This window comes from Gossypium hirsutum, chromosome A06 (genome assembly GCF_007990345.1).
Source record: "Gossypium hirsutum isolate 1008001.06 chromosome A06, Gossypium_hirsutum_v2.1, whole genome shotgun sequence".
NCBI lineage: Eukaryota > Viridiplantae > Streptophyta > Magnoliopsida > Malvales > Malvaceae > Gossypium > Gossypium hirsutum.
The window spans coordinates 48,593,978-48,614,788 of NC_053429.1; the positions used below are offsets into that span (position 1 = coordinate 48,593,978).

At 34.8% G+C, this 20,811-nt stretch overlaps 1 non-coding gene across 1 annotated transcript; it reads right to left on the reverse strand.

The window, feature by feature from the left end:
• Positions 1–19,032: 19,032 nt before the first annotated feature.
• LOC121231356 (small nucleolar RNA R71) lies at positions 19,033–19,137 on the reverse strand. The gene has a single exon (XR_005929416.1). It is a non-coding gene; the product is annotated as a small nucleolar RNA R71 (small nucleolar RNA).
• Positions 19,138–20,811: the final 1,674 nt, after the last annotated feature.

The window sequence follows — 20,811 nt, forward strand, 5'->3', positions numbered from 1 at the left end:
ACTCGCTTGAAAAAAAAACCTTTTGTTTAATCCTAAAGTCAACTTAAACCAGCCTTACTTTTAAAAACATGTTTGTTGCGGATGTATTTCAACAAAGTTGCAAAATCATGATGTTTTGAAAACAGATGTCATTTTGGGAAGCCACGCTTTACTTTTAACAGAAATAAATCAAAATAGTTAAAAACCCCCAAATTAAAAGCTAGAAAATTAGAGAAAAGGCCTTATTACATCAAAAACCCATAGAGAAAATAATTTAAGCAATATCAAAATAATACAAAAATTTAAAGCTAATCATAGTGTGGCCACCTCCGAGTCCTCCCATCGTCGAACCGCCTATTGAGGATTTCTTTAAAAAAATTAAAAGAGGTAGTGAGTTCACGAAAACTCAGTGTGTACTACCCTATCAATCAGAGAACATGCATCACATCAATCTGGGCTTAAGCCCATTACAGAATCGGTGGCAATTGGGCCTAAGCCTTGGTTGGGCCTTAGCCTATATCAATATCAAAATCAGAATATGCAATGCGTGAGAACTCGACCAACCTTGCACTCTATCTCCTGTCAAACCCTATACTCCTATGGGGATTAAATCGACCAACCCATCCCTACTCTCTAATGTAGCATCAGTTGTGGCACTAACCAAGTATCGTAGCACAGCTGCCAATCACATAATCGGCTTAAAGCCATCGGTGGATCCACAGTCGTCAAGTGACCATGCAACCCTAACAAATCATATACTTCCTCCAAATCAATGATCTCGTCCCCCATGCATTATAATCTCACATAAATGCAAACATATCATAAATAGCATACAATAACAATCATATAACATATAGGGGCATTTTAGTCATTTCGCCCTTCGGGGGCATAACAGTTATTTTACCTATTTTGGGTTTCCAGCTCAAATAACGACCTCTTCGAAGGTCTACAGTAGCTTCGAGCGACATAGATAACTTAAATGATCATAACGGTGTAAATGGGACCAAGTGGGCCTACACGCTCGTGTGGCCCATTTAGCCCAAATTCAGTTACGGCTATGTAACCCACATAGCCCAGTTCAATATTTATCACTTACCGTGGATTAAATCTGTGGGCCCACACTACCCATTCTAGCCCAACTGGCCCAGAACGGCTTATGCCATGTACACGACATGACAAGCCCAACTATTTCCCACCTACAATTAGATTTACACATGCAGGCCCACGGGCTCATCGGACCCATCGAGGCCTAAGTCCATGAGAGCGCTTGTGGCAGCCTCTACAGCTTATCGCCCATGCTTTGTGGGCCCGGTTCACCACACAGGAGTTCGCACGCTCGTGAGGCCTCGAATGCTAAAGTTTCAGCTTTTTGGCTTTTCGGCATTTTGCCGTTCTACGATTTATTAGTATGGGTACACACCTTTTTAGCGAGAAGCAGCTTAACCCACATGTGCTCAACCTACAATCATCCCAAACATTCAATCAATCATTCACTTATTAGAGTTCATAGGCTCTTAATCCCCAAATCAAAAATACTATCTACCTCAATTGAACAAACCACGGCCTGTTCTACTAAATCATAGTAGACTAAAATCGATCCCACTTTACTTGCCAATAATCTGCGATATCAAAAGATCTTACTAGGTGAGATTGCCTAGGATCACGACATAAACCTTAATAGAATAATGGAAGAATGGGTTTGATGACTTGAGTACTTTTGCTCTTCACCACTCTTTAGGAATACCTAAAACCCCACGATCACGTCTTGTCGAGAACTCTTGTAGAACCGGAATAGAGAGGGAGAGATGGGACAAGGAATGTTCGGCCAAATCAGAACAAGATAAACAAGGTTGGCAAGCAAGAGACAGAGGGTATTCGATCGGAAAGAAATAAAAATATCGAGAGGAAAGGAGAACAAAAAATGGAGACAAAGATGGGGAGAAAAGAGACTAAAATCGGTCAAGAAAACGAAAGGTAAGAAAGGTGAAAGAAGGAGAGCAGTCGACAAAGGTTAAGAGAGGTATTCGACAATACACATAACTTTACCCAAATGGTCAATTCGACACTACCAGAAACCAAAATGGAAACCAAAATAAGAGACTACCTTCGGCACTTCAGTTCATAACAAAAACGACAGAAAAGGAAAGATTTCCCCAAAACAAAAGTGACCAAAATTGAACAAAAGAGAGTAGAAAACTAGCTTAGCCAAATTTCCACACCCCTAATGCCCATTTTGGCACGCTTCCCTCGACTCATCAAACTTCTAACTTTTCTCTACAAAACCTTCCCTAATCTTCTCCTTGAATCTCTCCCCTTTATCACTCCACAAATCACTCCAACAACTCCTCCATGACCATTTCAACTTAGAGTCCCAAACCAACTTCAATACTAGCTGTCCATGTAGCAAAATAAATATCCAGCATAATACTATGGTGACACTCGAACCCCTGACCACATGCACACTCCTAACGCCTCCTTACCACTTAACCACCTACTTCTTTGCATCACCTTTTAACCTTAATTATTTAAAAGGCTTACCACCTAACATTCAGGGTTTTATTCACTTAAAACAAAAAAATTTGCTAAAGCCCAGGTTTGAACCCCTGAAGCAAGCCTTTATTTATGTAATTATTTACAAGTTGACTTCCAAACGCTCCCCAAGCCCAAGGCCCATTTCTTCTGGGCCCAAAATTTGGGGTGTTACATGTAACCTAATCTAGCTATTTCAAGGACTAATTTGAAAGAAAGATGAAGTTTAAAATTTTACCCATGTTAGATATTTGTATATTTTGATGTCTAATGGTAGAAAATGCATGTTTGGTGTTAGATAAACAACTTTGGTAAGTGATTTTCAGTAAAAATGTCAAAAAAGACTTATTTGTAAAAGTTATAAAATAAGTAGTAAAAGTGTGATTAAGTGGAAAATGTGGGCTAGTATAAGTATGAAAATGGTTCGGCTAGGCTTATTTTTGAAGAAATTGAATACATTTCAATTTACGAGTCTAGGGACTAAATTGTAAAAATGTGAAATATTAGGGGCAAGAATGTAATTTTTCCATAATATGATTTTTGGGATAAATTGAATAATGTGAGTATTAAATGAGTTAAATGTTATTATAGATCAAGAAAAACGAGGTTCGAACCTAGATCAGAAGAAAAACAAATTGTTTGACGATTAGGTCCAATTCTACTATTTTTATACCGAGGTAAGTTCGTATGTAAATAATGCATTGTTATGTTTATGTTTTAAATGCTTTAATATTGTATGAATTGTGATTGAATATTTGGATGTATTCGACAAAGTTTTTGACACGGGAGAAATCCCGGTTGAATTTTAGGAATAGAATAGGATACGAGTGACATGTCACTAAGAACCCATGTGTATATGCGATTATGTAATTCGGGTGCTAGTCTCGTACGTCCTACCAGTGGCTGGGTAGTCCAGCATGTGTTGCGGATACCTAACAGCTTGTGTGAGTAGCACTGTGTAGCTATGTCCTGACTGACAGCTTGCTTGTGTGAGCAGGCCCGTGAATAGCTCGAAAACGAGCCCGTATGTATTATGAGATATGAGGTAGCTTCAGCTACATCTATGGAACTTGTGTGCAAAATTCTGAGTATCCGTTAATATTCCAAGTGTTCAACGGGAATGTCAATGTTATGAAAGGATATGGTTATGTTGCGAGTTGGTACAGGTATGTACATAAAACTCATAAGTAATGAGCTCGGTAGGCGATGAACTCTTGGTAGGATTATGATTGAGTAAGTTATGATTATGAGATTTTGATAACGTTCATGCTAATCTTCATCATGTTAATTGTATGTTAAATGCGTCGTTGTGATGCTTATTATTTGTATAGGAACTTACTAAGCTATATAGCTTACTCCTTTCATTTCCTTTGTCTTATAGTGTCATCAAGCTAGCTTGGGTTTCAGAGATGGTCGGAGATCCATTCACACTATCAACAAATATTTTGGTACCAATGAATTCAACATTTTGAGTTATGGCATGTATAGGGGACTTTGTTATTTTGCTATGTGTCATACTTGATTTGGCCAAATGTGTTGGCTTATATTAGTTAGAAGATCATTTTGTATAAGACCATTGGAAATAGGTTAATATTGGTTCTAAGTATAATCATATAATGATGCCTTTCATGAATGATGTGTTGATGTCTTGGTTGTGGATGTTTGGTTGTATGTACATGCTTGGATTGGTGCTATGTTATGTTGTGTAGGTGTGTGCATTAAAGGGTGGCAAAATGGCTTGGTAAATAGCCTTATTTTTGTCCACACGGATAGACACATTGGCGTGTGTCTAGGCCATGTGTGACACATGGCTTGCCTCATGGGCATGTGTTTTACGCCGTGTGTCCCCTGCACCCTAATTTTTGCAAAAAAAAAAGCCCAATATTGAGTACACGGGCAGAGACACGGCCGTGTGTCTCAGCCGTGTGAGGGCCACGGCCTTGGACACGTGCGTGTGTCCCGGGAGTGTGAAGTCTGCACTTATTTAATGAAAAATCATAAATTTTAAATCGACCACACGGCCTAGTACACGGGCGTGTGACTTGGTCGTGTATCCTTAATTTGTTATTGGCTGACAAACAGAGAGTTACACTGGTTCAGGACACGAGCCTGTGTGACCACACAGCCTGCCCACATGGCCGTGTCCTATATCCACATGGGTGTGTGACCCCTGTTTAGTGAAAAAGTTTCTAAGTTTTGTAAATTTTCTAAAGTTTTCGGTTTAGTCCCGAACCACTTCCAAAGCATGCTTTGGGCGTCATAGGCTCTTATTAGGGACTTTATGATAAATGCAAAAAGTTTTAATTTGGACGCAAATGTATAACTCGAAATTGTATGTTTGTCCATGTGATAAGTCCGATAATGCCTTGTACCCTGTTCCGGCGTTGAATAAGGGTAAGGGGTGTTACACTGAATGTGAAAATGTGAATGTAATTTTTATGTACCCAAATTTATCCAACAAAAAATGTCTCTAACGTCACCCTCTATCGAGCCATATTGTTGTATGCTATTTTGCGAAGAGAAAAGTTGGATTTAGGTAAATTGCTTAATTGGTATATGCATAAGTGCGCTTATGAGGACTTGAGCAATATATATTTTCCACACCTGGTCATGAATTTATGCTGTAAAGTCAGTGTGAAAATTGAGCCACAAGATTTAATCTATAAGCCAATGAAAAACGTTATCGATGACTCAATTTACCTACAATTTCGGGGTTTGCATGAAAAAAAAATATGGGAGTCGAATCAAAGGAGAAAGAACAAAATTGAGTTGCCACCACCTTTACCATCAAGGAAATCCATGGGAAAACAACAATCGTTGGAAGGTGTTCCATAAGATACACCAAGCGTGGTGTATATTACACAATGGTTGACAACATATTAATAATTTATTAATTATTATTGTAACACCCTATACTCAGCCTAAGCGTCAAGCCTGAATATTAGGATGTCACACCACGTCTCATCAACAATCATAACCAAACATCTTATCGAACATTCGATTAATGTCACATTATTAATCTTAAACATATATAGAGTTTCTAAGTCACGAATACTCAAAGAATCATTAAATTAAGCCATACAAATATCAGTTGAACTCATTACACAATTACAACAAGCATATGAATCATTCAGCAAAATTTCAATACAATTCTCGTAGGTATCAATATTGGAACTGGGGTATCGATAATTTTCTTATATGGTATTGATACCACTTGGGAAATCGATATCAAAACAACATTTTGTTTCTTACTTAAAAATTAAAACTCAGAAAATATCGGTACATTTCAAAAAGTATTGGTTTTATTACCCTGAGTATCAATACTCGTGATATGGTATCGATACTAATGTACACTACTGACTTCCTACACTTTCAAAAATCATGGAGGTATCGATACTGAAAACTCAGTTATCGGTATCTCTGCACAAATTAACATAAATAACACCAAAACAAGGCATTTAACAGATCCATACATATAACAATTCATCATGCATTTATAACACCTCAATATTCATCAACAACAAGTCCATATTTGCAATTCAATGCATCATCAATAATTTAAGCCAAGACAAAACCAATAATATAATATCAAACATCCATCAATTCCTAAGAGTCTAAAACCATATCAACCATTTAAAGCATATTAATAATCAACCAAAAACGTCTACCACATTTTCAAAGGATAATATTAATACTACCTACACAAATACTAAAGCCTAACTTGGATCACTTCCTTGGAATTTTCGCACCATTCACACCATAAACGCTAAAAGTATCTGCAATGGTTAGGAAGAGTGGGTGAGCTTAAACAAACTCAGTGAATGTCGAAACAACTACAATGTATACACAACATTAAAGATTAAACAATAGCATGCTACAATACATTCACAACCATTGTAACACTCCTAACCCGTATCTGTTGCCAGAAGAGGTTAAGAGGCATTACCAAACTTATAACTTAGATCAAAATAATTAAATATCAAATACCATCTCAATTCGATAAAATACCATTCATTAATGTTCATTATGAACTTAAACCAAGCATAGAAGGTCTAATCCATGCATCTAGGACTAAATCGATAACATGTGAACTTTTCAGAACTTATAAAAATTTTCAACTTTTAAAAGGTCACATGCCCGTGTGAATAGGCTGTGTGCCTCACACGGTATTAGACACGCTCGTGTGTCTAAGCCGTGGTGAAATAGGGCATACATATTGACTTGTCCACACGATCACAAGATACGCCCGTGTGCCAGGCCGTGTGAAAATTAGGAAGGCTACTGACTTGGCCACACGGCTGACCACACGCTCGTGTGCCAACCCGTGTGCCACACACAAATAATAGGCACTCCCCTGTGTCTAGGCCGTGTCAAAACTGGAGGGTATACTGCCTTTAATTCATAGGGTTCCCAAGGGACACACGGCCGTGTAATGTGACTGTGCGTAGCACACGGCTGAGGCACACGCCCGTGTCTCTGCCTGTGTGGACAAAAATAGGCCATTTGAATAGCCAATTTGCCACAACAATTTAGGTCAACCTACAAGCAAAGAAATAAGCATATATGCACAACCAATTCAGCCAATTTCCAGACCAAAATATAAGCTACTCATGACATATCAATTCTAATCAAATACATACTCATAAGCCTTACCAATCTATATCAAAACATAAGTCAAAAGCTTGTCAAAACATTCCTTTCTACACATCATTCAATTTCATGTTAAAACTTGCTAAAACTTACCAACATTTACCATTTCTTTTGTCCAACTAAGACATATCAAATATATCATATTGCATTACATATCTTATACCAAAACCATGACATATCCACAACCATACCAAGCCATATCACATGGCTAAATATATACATCACAAAACATAATCCCACAACTTCTAGCCTATACATGCCATACTTTAATGTATACATTTTCAAAGTAACAAAATAAGGTTCGATAGTGTGGTGATGATCCTTGACGATCCTCGAGCTCATAGTAGCTTCGATATCTATAAAACAATGCAAACACACACACAAAGTAAGCTTTCAAAAGCTTAGTAAGTTTGTACTTAAATCATCAACAGCATATAAAATATGAAACATCAACACGTAAGTACTTATAAATTCTCAACTCATCTATCAATTTCATGCCAACATCATCCATATGTTTACACCAATTCAATAAACTTTACATGCATAATACCATCTACCTCATAGGTATTATACTTACCTGAACATTCCTGTATTCATTCATTTTCATTCTCACCTCTTGTTCGGATATTTTAAGACATTCCAAAGATTACTAATGCTTTAAACATCTGAACACTTAGTACTTTAAAGATTAGCCAAAGCTATAATAATTCCACACACTTAGTGCTTTCTCAATTAACCGAAACTATCTCGGTATCACACACTTAGTGCCTCATATAGCCTAAGCTAGTTTAAATCGCACACTTAGTGCCAAATACATTTGATTTATCATCATATTCATCCAAACTAAATGTATATACAATCTATGTATAAAAAAAGCATCAAAACATACTTATAACATCATGTTTTACGTACGAACTTACCTCATACTAGGAGTTGTCGACTCGGATTGTTTACTCAATAACCTTCAACTTCCCTCAGTCTAAATCAAAATTCCTCTTTTCTTGATCTATATGTATTAAAAATTAACCCTTTTATTCACTAAATCATTCAAACCAATCAATATACACACAATTAAGGCATATTGCAAACTAGCCCTCACATTTTCACATATCGACACTTTAGTCCCTAATTCACAAAATCACAAAATACATAAAATTTGCTTGTATCCAAGCTTAGCCGAATTTTCATAGTTCTCATACAAGTCCATACATTTAATTTATTTCACATTTTAGTCCCTCAAAATAACATTTTTACAATTTAGCCCAAATTACTCAAATTCATCAAAAATCCAAAGACAAAACATGTAAACCCAACATCAAGCTTTCATATTTCAACATATAACATAAAAAAGCTTATGAATTCATCCATGGCATATTTCAAAATTATCAACAAAATAAAAAATTGAGGCATGGGTTCACTAATATACGAAAGAACGATTACAAAAAAGTAAAAATTATCAAAAACGTAAAAATTATCAAAAACGGATTAAAAACCATAACTTAATCACAACCACAAGTGCTGAAACCCTAAGAGCTTTTATTCTTTGGCTATGAATGCTAATGGATGAACAATAATCACATATTAATATACATTTTACTAAAATGGCCTTATTAATATCATTTAAAATCCATTAAGTAATGCCATTTATGTCTATTCAAACTTCCAATGGTCAAATTACATAATAGGGACCTCTCATTTACAAGGTCAAATCAAATAAGCACTTTTAACAAGTAGCAAGAAACTTTTACATTTTATGCGATTAGGTCATTTTATCAAATTGAGCACACAAACAATCAAATTTTCAGACGAAACTTTCACATATGCTAATTCACACATCATAAGCACAAAAAATAATATTTAACTATTTTTTGACTCGAATATGTGGTCCTGAAACCACTATTCTGACTAGGGTCAAAACCGGACTGTTACAACCATATTCTAAACAAGTTACAATAACATATTCACGCTTTATTAAATCATAAAACTAGCATATACTCTCACGTATAACTACACTCAACTCATATTCAAATAATTCATTTTACAATAATTCATCAAGATTAACAACATATAAATGCTATAATAACTCACAAGTTTAGCTGATACATTCACACATTTACAAGTTAAATGAAAACGACCCAACCCACAATTATATATGCAATTTACTACGAGAACGTACTAATATTTTCATGAAACTTAAATAAAATCATTTAGCATATTATTTACATGTTTATGCATCCATCTCACATCACATCATCACAATAAATAAGATCACATTTGAACAATAATTTGGCACTTGAGGCTATGAAATATAAAAGTGGGCTCTACCACCACATATTGGATAAACGAATCTGTAACACACCAAATAACTTGTAGAGTCAAACATATCCCAGAAGCGTAGCATTTAGCTAACACTGTCTAACATACTAAGTTATCCTGGTGAATAGAGCTTGGCTCACATTCCCTTATCTTTCCAAACTGTCCCGGGGCCTCAATGCCCAAATTACAAAACACAATGGTAAGTACTTGCACTTCTATGGCATGCTAGCTATGTCCAATGGTTTCAAGAGATCACAAGGCCAAAATATCCACAATTACAAAATTTTAATTAGTGATTTAATGCACATAATCTCTGTTCAATTTCATCAATTTACATCACAAACTTGTAAACAATGCATGCTTATCGAATTCACATTTAATTGCACTTTAAGTGCCATAATAATGCTCCTTGAGCCATCACATATCGCACCAAATATGTATGCAGTAAAATCAGTACATTATATATCACATACAAGTATTCTCACATATTCTTGTCATAATGATATCACATTCCACAATTCAACACATATGTACTTACCGAAGTTCCTCTCACTTTCGCTGCATATTTGAATTATTAGCATATCATTATCATTGTCATTTGGCATGTGTATCATGCCAAAACACAACACAATTCACAATAGCCATCACGTACATCGCATGTTACAATATCACATCATAATTTTCAATCTACAATTATTTTTCATAGTCACACATTTTGCCAAAATAAATTAAGGGGATAGAAAGCTTACACTAGGAACTTAGAATAGGGGTTTAGGCTATTCTTAAGCTCCCAGTTAACACTATGAATCGTGTCTACGAGTAGCGATTCCAATCACTCACCGTTCACGCTTTCGCCTAATTGATGAAAGCTTAAACTAGCTTTTCCTTGCCTTTTGCCTTGCTTGTAGAAGGATCCAACGGTTCTGATGTTCACACATAATAAACACACAACATACACCACAATTAGCAACCAAAGACTCACCTAAACCAACCAAAAATGCAAGCCTAAGCTATATTCCTCATGAAACTAAAATTTCGACTAACAAACTTGAAACTTAAATATCTTAATATTTACTCATTCCCATTGCCTATAATTGATTCCAATATTCTAATTATACATCTAAGAAAAACTCCCAACCTTCAAACTACTCAAAACTATTCAAATTCATGGATCCAAAATTTCGACATACAATGGCAATTTTCATGAAAATTCATTAAAACATTGGAATTCTTTAACAAAACTTTAGGGAATGTTTAGAAACCTTTTAACCATATCAAAACTAATTGAAAAATACTTTGAAACCTTATATTTGTTCAAAATTTTGAAATCTACCATTAACGACCCAATTTTCAGCTTTTATTCAAAACATTCAATTTAATAGGTAAAAACTCAGTTTAAAAGGCTAAATAACATAAAAAAAAACTACTAGGAAAACAATTCGTTACCTTTGATTAGTGAAAAATAGACGTTTGGTTGAAAATCTAAAAAACCCACAAGCTTAATAGATGAAAAAATCAATGGTGTTTTTCTTGGAGTTCTATGAAGACTTATTGATTGTGTAACAACGCGATTTTGGGCCTAGTCGAAACAGTAGTTTCGGGACCACAAATCCGATGTGAAAAAAATTATTTTTATTATATTTTTATAGTCTACAAATTCACAGAATGATTTTGTGAAAATTTCGTTCGAAAATTTTGACGTTTGGGCACTCAATTTAGTTAAAAGGACTAAATTGTAAAAATTGCAAAAGTTTAGTTCTACATGTTAGAGGTGTCCAATTGTTATGAAATTTTAAATTGGAGGTCCTTATGTGGCAATTAGACCATTGGTTAATTTGTTGGACAAAAATGGACATGAAATAGGTGAAATAGAATATTTTTAAGTTAGGGGCATTTTGGTCATTTAGTAATTAAAATGAATTAAAAACAAAATAATAGCCAAAATTTCTTGTCCATATTCTTCCTTGGCCGAAATTTACATGAGGAAACCATGGCTAGGGTTTTCCAACCTTTCAAGCTCGATTGTAAGTCCGTTCTTGCCCCGTTTTTAATGATTTTTACGTTTTTGAAATCCTCGTAACAAGATCTACCTATTTCTCCCATTTATTTGATTTACGATGAAGCAATAGGGTTTGAGCCATATTATAAATTTGTTCATTTTGATGTTTAATGGTAGATTATGCATGTTTACGGTTGGAAAAACAACTTTTGCTAAGTGATTTTCGATGAAAATGCTTAAAAGGACTAAATTGTTAAAGTTATAAAATATGTAGTAAAAGTGTGTTCTAGTAGAAATTTTGGGCTGTTATAGTTATGAAAATGGTTCGGCTAGGCTTAAAGTATAAAGAAATTGAATAAATTTCATTTTACGAGCCTAGAGGCAAAAATGTTAATATGATAAAGTTTAGGGGGAAAAACATAATTTTTCCATAATATGATCTTTGGGTTACAATGAATAATGTGACTAATAAATAAGCTAAATGTGATATTTTAGATAAAGGAAAATGAGGTTTGGACCTAGAACGGGGAAAAAAGGCCTATTTGACAGTTAGGTCTTTTTCACCATTTTTGGTACCAAGTTAAGTTTGTATGTAAATAATGCATCATTTTTACTTACGTTATCATGTTTTATTATGTTTTATGAAATGTGGCTGAATATTGAATGGAATTGAGAAGTATCAAAAAGTGAAAATTTTCCTGGTTGAACATTAGGAACAGAATAGGATACAAGTGACATGTCACTAGTGACTCAAGTGTGGTACTATGTGAATGCCACTATGAGAAGAGATAGCTTGGTCACAAGTGTGGTACTATGTGAAGGCCACTTTGTGAAGAAAGATAGCTTTGGTCACAAGTGTGGTACTATGTGAAGGCCACTTTGTGAAGAAGGTAACTTTGACTACAAGGGTGGTACTATGTGCAGACTACCGGGTATCCGTTATTATTCCGATGTGTTCAACTGGAAATGACTAGGTGTAATTAAATATGACTATGTGATGAATAAGTGCAGGTACGTGTGTGTAAACTTATGAGCAATGTGCTCGATATGTGATCAAATATGTGATCAAACTTTGGTAAGATTGATATGAAGTAAGTGTTACAATGAAAGTTACTACAAAGAAAACATGAAAGAGTGAAATTTAGTAATAAAACAGTTTTGGACAGAAGTAGTTGTGTGACTTTGAAAAATCACCAAAAATAGTGGAAATCGAATTAGAGGTTGCATAAGATATACAATTAAAGCTTATTGAGTCTATTTTCATATAAATGAAATGGTGTAAATTTTCATATAAAGGAAATGTTGTAAGCAATAGAATTTCATATTATAAGATATTTGAATTTTTGTGAGACATAGGTAGAACAATTTCAGAATCCCCTATTCTAATTTGGGAGAATCATTAAAAATTGTACAAAAATAATTATGGGTTATAGCTTAAAATATTTAATGAGTCTATTTTCAAAAGAAACAAATAGAAACATCATCTGAATCCCGTATGAGGAGATAATTAATTTTTAGTGAAGAGGGGTTGGAACTGTCAGACAACAAAATAAGGTTGACTTTAAAGAATAAACTCTACTTATTCGCTAAACCAAAAATTTTGAAAATTTTATGGTAAGAATATATGTGAGTCTCGTTTCTAGAAAAATTAGTAGATCTTAATTTGGTGTTCCATAGCTCTAGATATAAATAATTTAGTGACTATGACTCGAATAGACAACTTGTTTTGAACTTTAGTAAATAGTGGATCTATGTGTAGTTATGATTGTATTATTTTGAAAACATATTTTGAGGATTTATAAAAGCATGATAATAATTTTTTTATCATGTACATACCTATTTACTAAGCTATATGCTTACGCCCCTCTTTTTCCCTTGTTTTATAGTGTCACTAAGCTAGCTCGGGGTACGGAGATCGTCGGAGATCCATCCACACTATCATTATTCTTTTTGTATTTTGAAATTCATATTTTGAATTATGACATGTATAGAGGACTTGGTTATTTTGTTATATGTCATAATTGATTTGGTCTAAAATGTTGGCCTTTAATATTTAATAACTTATTTTGTATAAGGCCATCGATGTTAGCTAATATTAGTTAAGTTATATGTTATGATGATGCATTTTGTGAGAGGCACGAGTTGGTTGAATGAGTGTGTAATGACTGAGTATGGAAAATGTGGCATGTGAATGGTTGTGTGAAGAACACGGCCTTGGACACGGCCGTATGCCCCTATTTTTAAGAAATTTTCTAACCTTTTTCAAAGTTCTCGGTTTAGTCCCAGACTGCGTCCATAGTACGTTTTGGGCCTCGTAGATCCATATCAGGGATTTAGTGATGAAAATTGAAAAGTTCAATTTGGATGTAAAAATTTTGTCTCGATTTTGTACGATTGCATGTGTATGTTTCAGTAATTCCTCGTACCCTATTCCAACATCGAACACGGGTAAGGGGTGTTACATTTTAGTGGTATCAGAGCTATGATTTAGTCAATTCTCGGACTAACATAGCGTATGTGAGTCTAGCTATACATGCCATATTACTACTGTGATAATATGATATCTCTCAACTCTGATGAAATTGTTTTGTTAAGACAGAGATGACTTCCAATCGAGCTATTTTTCGATTATGCTGATAATGATATTGAAATGATTGAAATTAGCTTATGATGTGTCAAAATTTGGAAAGGCCTGAATAGAAGTTCACGATATGTATGTGCTAGTGTATGAAATAAGATAACCACAAGTTGGAAAATGTGAAAAGTGGAATGAAATGAAAGTTTATATGGTGATAAGCCCATCCATATTTGTTTGGCATGCATATGATGTTATGTGCCCAACATATTCGATTAATTGAATACGATAAGTAAATTTACTCAAATTGACGGAATGTGTGTTTATGTACACTTGTTCGAATAAGATAATCGAAAAATTTCGTGTAACATGACTATGTATGTTAATTAGCTTGAAGTGAATTATGTAATTGTGATGATATGATGTTGTTGACGAATGCTAAGTCATGTGTTGTAATTATGAGAGTCAAATTAGAGGCTTTACGACCTCACCCCCTTACTAGTGTTGCTTTATAACACAAATTCAAGAGAATCATGGGAATAAGTCCATAAATGTGAAACTAAAGAGTTTAGTGGTGAAATAATTAGTAATGCATACAGAGATAAGAATAGTTTGAAAAGTGGAAACAGTTTTGGAAGGATATCAGATTGTTCTAAAGATTATTCAGATTAAGCAATGTCACGGTTAAAGAAAAAGTTAATCTTGGCTAATCGACTTATTCAGATATGATGTCTAAAGTATGTGTTTGCTGAAATTTTTCTCGAATTGGTTTTTGTTAGTGAATTGAATGATGGAAGGTTCATGATGACAGAATTAGTCAGAAAAATGATAATTAAGTAGTAAAGATGTATGTGTGTGACAGTTACAATTGAAATGAATATGATGATCTTTTCTGGGTATTCTATATATTCTTTTATCCTTAGAGATATGCGTGTGGTTGTTCATTTTCTGGTCGGTTTATGATCGATTTTTCTTTATCTCTTCGAAATTCTATTCTGATATGTCGGAATGAAGTCAATGGTAAAAAAAATTATGTGAGACTATTCTTATGTTTCTAATGACTATGGTTTTGTTTTATATATGCGGGAAATATATTATCTCTATTATGAAGGAAGTCCAGAGTCGGTAAGCAGTGTTTTTCTTCTGGCTTTCTTTGGGGAATTATCAAGATCTTTATTATCTTCTTGTGAGTTATGTTCTAGGACTTCCGGTATGGTATCGTATCTTGGATTTTTTTTATCTCAGTTTTTTTATCATTCTTATTTCGTGTTTAAAGTGTGTTCTTCAGCTTGTGATAACTATGTCTATTATGATTACACTTCTGGTTCGATCATAGAAACGTGGTGATTCTGGTATCTGGATTTCTCTAATTTTCGTGTAAGAAATTGACATAGGAAAAGGTATAAGTGGTGAAATCACAAGCTTTAATTTGTATGATGGATTTCTTTTCTCAAGTAAGTTAATTAAAGTCAATGCATTCAATCAGGATGTCTTTATTTCTTTAAGCTAATGCAATTGTAAAGGTCTTGATTAGCATGATAAGAGAATTTTGAAAGATTGCGAGTTTGAGTTGTTTTAATAGCATGAAGAAATGAGCATTTTGTTATGTTATTATTTAATAGTCGAAATCGACTTGTTTGGTTTTGTCAGAGTGAGTTGGTCAGTTGAAATCTGATTTGAGTTACATGTAGTTAAAGTATCCTCAGTTATGGTAATAAATTTTGTGTATCCACGAATATATTGATGGACAGTCTAAATGAAGAATTGATATTCTAGAGAGCATGATACCGAGATATACCTATTAGATTTGTTCTAATATGATGATGTTATTATGAGTTAAAGCTATTCTAAATGATATGGTTATCACATTTATGAAAATTTGGATGGTTTGTGCATGTTAGAAATGTTGAAAAAAGTTGAAAGTATTATTAACCGAAGCTCTGGTTCTGAGTTTAGTTTGAATTGAGTAATGAATTTATGATTTTTTAGTGATGCACTATTGTACGGATTGGAATGTGTTTTATTACTAGAATGTAAAGTGATGGTTCATGCTTATATATGGTTAATGTCACATTAAAAAGAACTGCTCGACCAGTGATTTAGAGACGGTCACTTTTATGTCTGTATTGAGAATTTAGTGATATCATTTATTCGATGAAAGGTGTCACATGTTCCCCGATTTCAAGAATTAAAGTATCGAATGTCATAAAAAGATCTGAAGTTAAAATAGTGTTAAAGACTTGAGCTATTGAAAGATCGCGAGTGGTTATTGAGTAATCTCTGGGAAAACAGATGTAGTTACAGATGCTGAATGTAAAAATCATTGTTTATTTTGTGAGTGGGTTACAAGATTGATCTTAATTAATGATGGCCTGATTTTAGCTAGATTAAAAGCTAAAGTGATGTTTTCATTGCAAGATTGAAAATCTCAAAAATGTGTTAACGAATGGTAAGCTAAACAAGTTCAGTATGAGCCGATTTTTTATTCTGAATTTCAGGTCTGACCTGATGACTGATGTTATTGTTCTGAGATAAAAATTATGTGCGGATGAATTCAGAGCTTATGCAGGAAATTTTTGTACGAGGCTTAGTAGTACCTCGTTGGTTTATTCTAGGAGTAATAAAAATGTACAGTTATTTGAAATAGATGTTTTTGTGATCGGGTATGTAACCTGATATTATTGAGTTTATGCTCAGATATAGATTTGATAATGGATAGAAGTGAAATATCAAGAGCATTCAGGTCTATTGCAGTCAATGATAACCTTGATGTTGTAACAGCCCAGTTTAGACCCAATTCAGAATAGTGGTTTCAGGACCACAAAACCAAATTAAAAAATATTTTAATATCATATGTGAATTGATATCTGTCAAAGTTTCGTATGCAAATTCGATTGTTTATGTGCTTAATTTGATAAAAAGGACCTAATTGCGTAAACTGTAAAAATGGCTAGTGATAAACTATAAATTATACATATTTTTACCCCATGTTTAATGCATTTTATGGATGATTCCCATTAGAATTGATGAATTCGATGCCCCTAATGCTTTAATTTTATGTTTTATACTTAGGAGAGCATAGGAGAGCGAAAGGAACGAGAAACGGGACAAAAATGGAGAAAATGGGCCAAGGTACGAAATCAACACAGCCTGGACCTCCTCACACGGGCAGACCACACGGTTGTGTCAATTTGGTAGGCTTGAGCACGGCCTGAAGTAATCGAACACGAGTGTGTCCGTGCCGAGCCCAAGTTGAGTTCAATTCAGAAAAGGCTAATTTTGAGGCTTCTAAGTATTCCAAAGCCTATAAATACACCCTAGAGAAGGAAGAAAAGGGGCACGGAGAAGAGGGAGTAAGGAATTACTCCAAGGAAGCTGATTGATCCATCTCAGAAGTCGGATTCATCATCAAGACTGAAGATCTCTCCTCAATTTCCCTTCAGGAGTTTTGGGTTTTCTTTAATTTTGTATTCTTTATTCTTCTGAGATGTTTTCTTATTTAGTTATGAACTAAAACCCCTAAATACCTAAGGGGAATGAAACCTAAGACGAATATTGTTATTATTTTCTAAATCGTATGATAAATATTTAACTTATTCTTAATTATGTGTTCTTAATTCTTGTTTTGATATCCCAGGATACTGATTCAAGACATGCTCTTATTCAAAGGAGGAATAGACCCTATCTAAGAGTACATTTATCATAATTAAGCGGAGTTGATTGCGCGCCTAGACATAGGGTGACAAGATTTTGCCGGATTAGGGTGAAACCTAATAAGGGGATTCATAGATCGAGTTAATGCAACCCTAGAGTGTTAATTAGAGAAAAGTCTCGGTTATTCAATCCAGGGATTAGACGTTATTAGTCTTGAATAGGGATAATAACATAACTTAGGGATCTCTACGGAACAAGTTGAATGAATAAATCGTCCGATTCGGAGCCAAAATAACAAATAAAGTCTAGGTGGATTTTTTCCTTAGGTATTGTCTTAAGTTAATCATTTTTCCCAAAAGCAATTCCCCAATTCTTTTCTGTGTGCATTCTTAGTTTAGATAATTAGTTAATTAAAACAAAACCTCTTTATTTTTAGGCTAGATAATAAAAAGACAGTCATTACTAGTACTTTTAGTTTCTTTGGGTTCGACAATCCTGTCTTGCTAAAACTATACTACTGTTAGATAGGTACACTTGCCTACATCGCAATAATAGTTAGTTTAAGAACGAGTAATTATATATATTTAAAACCTATCACGAAATAACGCGATCATGTTTTTGGTGCCACTGCTGGGGAACTAAGATATTAGGAACGCTCAATTTTTATTACTTTAGCCATTTATTTTTCTTACAATTTAATTTAATATTATTATTATTTATTAACCTACCTTTTCTTTCTCTTGGCAGGTTTTTATAGTTTATGATTAGAAGAAACCCGTCGGGACCATTACTTTTTGACGAAGAAATCGATCGTACAATTCATAGAAACCAAAGAGAAATAAAGAGCAGCTTAAGATACACGGAGAACGAGCAAGAAGACGATACTCAACCCCAACCGAAGAGATGGCTGATAACTAAGGCAATCAGCTACCTCCTGCAATTGTGGTTAATCAAAATCCTGCTCCACACACTATGTATGATTATGCTAAACCTTCTTTAACAGGAACTGAATCAAGCATAGTTAGACCTGCTGTAGCTACAAATACTTTTGAATTAAAACCTAACACCATTCAAATGATACAACAATTTGTTCAGTTTGACGGTTTGCAAGATGAGGATTCCAACGCTCATTTAGCCAACTTCTTAGAACTATGCGATACATTTAAATATGGCGTTTCTGATGATGCCATACGTCTTCGGTTGTTTCCCTTTTCATTGAGGAACATAGCTAAACAGTGGTTGAAGTCGTTACCACAAGGGTCAATTACTACTTAGGAACAAAAAACCAAAAAATTCTTACTAAAATATTTTCCGCCGGCTAAAATGGCTAAATTACATAATGATATCTCTTATTTTGTGCAGATGGATTTAGAAACCCTCTACGATGCATGGGAGAGATACAAGGACTTACGAGAAGGTGCCCTTACCATGAGTTACCGCTTCGGCTCCAAGTACAAACATTTCACAATGGTTTGAATCCTTCGACTCGGCAAATGGTTGACGTAGCGGTGGGGGGAACCATCAACAATAAAACACCGAAAGATGCCTATGAGTTTATAGAGGAGATGTCACTAAATAACTATCAGTGGCAAGTCATGAGGACAAAGCCAACGAAAACAGTCGACGTTTATAATGTCAATTCAGTCACCATGCTCTATAATCAGGTCGAACTCTTGAATAAAAAGATTGATGGTTTTCTTAGTTCTTCACAGGTTCACCCAGTAATGCAGTGCGAAGCAAGTAGTGGTGGAACAAACCATTCGGAATACTAACCTTATGGCCACAGCATGGATAACGAGTAATTAAACTACAAGGGTAATAATCCTCGACCTCAAAACAATCCATATAGTAACACTTATAATGCAGGTTGGAGGAACCACCCCAATTTCTCGTGGGGCAGTCAAGGAAATCAAAGACCATAACATCCTCCGGGCAACCAACAACCACCCTACCAACAGGAAAAGAAGCCAAACCTTAAAGAGATGCTCTCACAGTTTATATCAGTGTCAGAAACCCGTTTTTAGAACATCGAGAAAGCATTTAAAAATCAAAAAGCGTCGATCCAAAGCCTCGAAACTCAGATAGACCAGCTTTCCAAACTAATCTCCGAATGACCACAAGGTAGTTTGTCAAGTAATACTGAACCTAACCCAAAGGAACAATTCAACGCAATTAATATTCAAGATGACAAAGGAGTCATTGAGCCTGAACAAGAACTGATGCAAGAAACTGTGGTAAGCAAAGGTCAAGGCGAGGTAGATCAAAATACAAACAAACCAGTGACTATCGAATATAAACCTCGTGTGCCATACCCCAACGCAACAAGGAAAGATTGCTCAGATGAACAATTTGGTAAATTCCTTAAATTCTTAAAGAAATTACATATTAACTTACCGTTTATTGAAGCTCTATCGTAGATGCCAAATGCAATGAAATTTTTAAAGGAGCATTTAGCAAATAAGCGAAAGTTAGACGAGGCGTTGCATGTGGAGTTAAACGTAGTTTGCTCAGCCATTCTCCAAAATAAACTACCCAACAAACTAAAAGACCCAGAGAGCTTTATTATTCTTTGCTTAATTGGTAGTTTAGCTGTTAATCATGCATTAGCTGATCTAGGGGCTAGTATCAACGTCATGCCTTACAAAATGTTTAAGCAAACTAGGTCTCGGGAAACCCAAACAGACTAGGATGAGCATTCAATTAGCAGATAAAACTATAAGATTCCCTAGAGGTATTATTGAAGATGTGCTAGCTAAAATCGATAAATTTATATTTCCCATTGACTTTATTGTTCTAGACATAGAAGAGGATAGCAACATTCCCTTAATTCTAGGAAGGCCCTTTTTAGCAACTGCTAAAACTATCATTGATGTTGGCACAGGTGAACTCACACTCCGGGTGGGAGAGGAAACAATCACCCTTCAAGATCGCAATTCTGGCAACACATCAGGAATTGAAGGTGATCATTTCAACCATTCTACTAAAACTAACAATATGGAGCAACCTACTTTGCAGAAAATGAATCTGAAGGAAGCACACGAGCCATTCTCAAGAAATAGTAGAGGACTTGTTCATGAAGATCGAAGACTACAAACCGAGGAACTTGGTG